Below are 4,172 nucleotides of genomic sequence, written 5' to 3'. Positions count from 1 at the left end.
AGATCACGTACTCACCGGTCTCTAATCTTCAGTTTCAGTCTTCGACGTTTGCTGAAGGTTCTTTGGTGTGAGTGTTGTCTTCTTGAAGTATTGCTGTCTCTGATAGATTTATAGTACAAGTTATTCAGCGATCACTGAACATACTCAGTGAAGATCGCTGGAACTGAAAATACATAAACACAAATACAACATGAAAGAGAAAAGGGATTATCATCAAATCACTGAGAGAGAGGATCAACAGTTTCACATAGTGATAACACTTCCTATAGCTAAAAAAACTTTAGGGCCAAAAGCATGAGTGTTAGAAAGCTTAAGATGTTTAGGACCAGGTCCAAAAATATCTTTTTCCAAAGTCCTGGGAGGAACAACGAGTTTCTCAGGTTTCTTAGGAGTAAGATCAACTTTCAGCTTTGAGGTTGATCTCTAAACGAGTCCAAGGATCTTTTTACTGGAAGTTGATGGTTGACCAGCTGAGGCAGGAGTAAAAGTTGATCCTGCTAAGATTTAAGCTGTAGAAAAATGGGATGCAACGAGAACTCCATTGGAAGTTCGTAGTTTTTTGGGATTAGCAGGTTACTATCGGAAATTCATTCAAGATTTCTCCAAGATTGCAGTACCATTAACGAAGTTGACTCGGAAAAATGTTAAGTTTCAATGGGAAGAAGATCAATAGAAGGTTTTTCAGTTATTGAAAGATCGTCTATGCAGCGCTCTAGTTTTGTCCTTGCAAGAAGGATCAGAATATTTCATGGTCTATAGTGATGCTTCGAAGATGGGTCTGGGTTGTGTTTTAATGCAGAGGGGGAAAGTAATTTCTTATGCATCCAGACAGCTGAAAGATCATGAGAAATAATATCCAACACATGATATGGAGTTTGCAGCCGTAGTTTTTGCACTAAAGATTTGGAGGCATTATTTGTTGGGGATTAAGGGTCAGATCTTCACAGATCATAAGAGTCTCAAACATTTATTTAATCAAAAGGAGCTAAACATGCGGCAACGATGATGGATCGAGCTGGTAAATGATTATGACTGTGAAATCTTTTACCATCTGGAGAAAGCTAATGTGGTAGCAGATGCTTTGAGCAGAAAAGAGAAGAGTGGTACGATTAGGGTTGTGGCTATGAGAATGAATCTGTTGCCAGATCTTCATAGTGAAATTGCAAAGTGTCATGGGGAAGCTATTAAGGAAGCTAATTTCAGAAATGAACGGAAAGGTAAATTAATTTCCACCTTGGAAAAGAATGACAAAGAACTTTTGTGTTTTCAAAGTAGGATATGGGTACCGTGCTATGGAACCCGGGAAATTATCTTGACCGAAAGTAAATCCCATTATTCTATTCATCCCGACACCAATAAAATGTATACAGATTTAAAACTTTTTTATTGGTAGCCTGGACTGAAGAAAGACATAGCAAGGTATGTGGAGCGGTGTTTGACGTGTTTACAAGTGAAAGTTGAACACCAAAGTCCATATGGGAATTTGCAATCTTTAGAAATTCTTATGTGGAAAGGGGATCATATCACGATGGATTTCATTATGAAATTGTCTCGAACTCCAAAAGGATATGATGCCATATGGGTTATTGTGGTCGTTTGTCAAAATCTGCGCACTTTCTTCGGATAAAAGAGAATTATCCGTTAGAAAGGTTTGCAACGATTTATATTAAAGAGATTGTGACCAGACATGGAGTTTTGTGGTCTATCATTTCAGACAGGGATAGTCAGTTTACATCCAAATTCTGGGAGAGTTTCCAGAAAGCATTAGGTTCTCAGATTCGGTTGAGTACGGTGTATCATCCACAGACTGACGGGCAGAGTGAAAGAACAATTCAAACCCTTGAAGATATGCTAAGGGCTTGTGTCATAGATTTTGTGGAATCGTGGGAAAGCCATTTACCGTTAATTGAATTTGCCTATAATAATAGTTATCACTCTAGCATTCAGGCGGCACCATATGAAGTTTTGTATGGCCGTAAGTGTAGAACGCCATTGTGTTGGAATGAAGTGGATGAAAAACAGTTAACAGGGCCAGAAATTGTTCAAGTCACTTCTGATAAGATTCAGCAAATCAGAGAAAAGATCAAAACAGCTCAAGACCGTCAGAAGAGTTATGCTGATAGACGCCGTAAGCCAATTGAATTCTTTGTGGGAGATTATATGATGCTAAAAGTTTCGCCATGGAAAGGGGTAGTCAGATTCGGTAAGAGAGGTAAGCTCAGTCCAAGATACATCGGGCCATTCAGAATTTGCAAGCGAGTCGGAATGGATACGTATCAGTTGGAGCTACCAGAAGAACTTAGTTCGATTCATAACACTTTCCACGTGTCTAATCTATGGAAGTGTTTGACAGGTTCGAGTCTAGCAGTGCCATTACCAGAAGTCCGGCTAGACAGTAAGCTGAATTTTGTAGAAACACTAGAGGCAATAACTGATCAGAAAACCAAGATTCTGAGGAGTAAAGATATCAGTTTGGTAAAGGTTCAGTGGCATTATCACAAGGGTCCTAAAGCAACCTGGGAATTAGAATCTGAAATGAGAACCGAGTATCCGTGCCTATTTGATTAAAGAAATTACGGGACAGAATTGTTTTGAGGAATGGATAATGTGATAACCGGGTTCTGGTTATCACCCAAGGTATTTATTATGTGATAAATTTTGTATGTGGATACATGCTTACATAAGCTTAATATGTGAGTATGTGTATTTTCATATGCAAGATTTTAATATATGGGTGCATATATTTATATGTTATATATATGTTATATATATATATATATATATATGCATGAAATGTGAAACTTATGAGTATGAATGAATTTATTTCATGCATGAGTTATGTATATAGGTTTTTCATCTGCTTGTGGGGGAGGTGTGACCGTCTTTCCTAATAAGGAAATGTATAAATAGATGGGATAGGGTGAGGACAAGTCTTCTTGCCTCCTTTGGAAATTTTTGAGAGAGAGAGAGAGAGCATTATGTGGAATTCTTGCCAAATTTAGAAGTTGGATTCGTATTTTGGGTGTATCATTCTTAAAATTCTGAAAACCTCATAATGTGAGTATTTTTAAAACAGTTCATTTCCATGTTTTGATAACTAGATTAGAATTTTGGTATATGAATATCTTGAAGTATTACATTTATTCATGAATGCATCCAACGATTGGATTAGGTTTAATTACTAAACATAGTGTTGTCCGGATTGGGGAGTGTCCAGTTACTGTGTTGACCAGAATAGAGGTAAGCGGACGATGTGTTGTCTGGACTCGTATTAACTCGGCTGTAATGTCAATCGGAGAGAGGTATATCCGATCGAAGTGTTGACCGTATTAGAGGATTATGATTCTATTGTTTTAAATATCTTATTTCTTGTTGTCCGGATTTGAGATGCATCAGGATAGTGTGTTGGTTGTTTAAAGTGTTGTCCGAATAGGGAGTCCGACCAAGCCTGTCCGGACATGTGTTGGCCGGATAGCTTGTCCGGATATAACTATCCACAAAAGATTTTAAGTATTTGGAATTATTGGGATTTTCACAATTTAACAATTATTTGAGTTTTAATTTGTTATTGTAAAAAATGGGTATTTTATATCTTTTAAAGTGAAAAGAACCAAACGTGGTAACGTAAGTCTGTTTTGGTATGAAACTGTATTTTAAAAAATGTTTCACCAAGCTTGGTGACGTAAGTCTGTTTTGGTATGAAACTATATTTTGGGAAATGTTTCTACCAAGCATGGTGACGTATGTTTGTTTTGGTATGAAACTTGTTTTAAGAGATAGTTTCCCCAGACGTGGTGACATTTGTCTGTTCTGGCTTGAAACTGGGTGATGGGTACTTCCAAACGTGGTGACTTATGTCTAATCTGGCAAATAACCCTACTTTAATTAAGGAATAAGGGTGGCATATCAAGGAGAAGTTTACCATGGAATAAGGGAGGCATTGTCATATATGGATATTATTATAGCTCTTGTTATTATCACTAATTAGATACAATGACTCTAAATCATCATTTCTTTGTGACTTGATTAATTAGAATTATTGTTCTTTTTAGAAATAATAATTTAGATTTTATTGAGAAGGGGAAAATGATTTGTCATCAGAGGCATTTAATGCCTAAGTTTTTATCAATGTTTTAATACATACAGAGGGGCTCTGGTTGGTCTTTGAGCAA

The sequence above is a fragment of the Cynara cardunculus genome (assembly GCF_001531365.2).
Source record: "Cynara cardunculus var. scolymus isolate 2C chromosome LG 4, CcrdV1, whole genome shotgun sequence".
Taxonomy (NCBI): domain Eukaryota; kingdom Viridiplantae; phylum Streptophyta; class Magnoliopsida; order Asterales; family Asteraceae; genus Cynara; species Cynara cardunculus.
The sequence above is the reverse complement of the archived record's forward strand: the minus strand, read 5'-3'. Positions refer to the sequence as shown.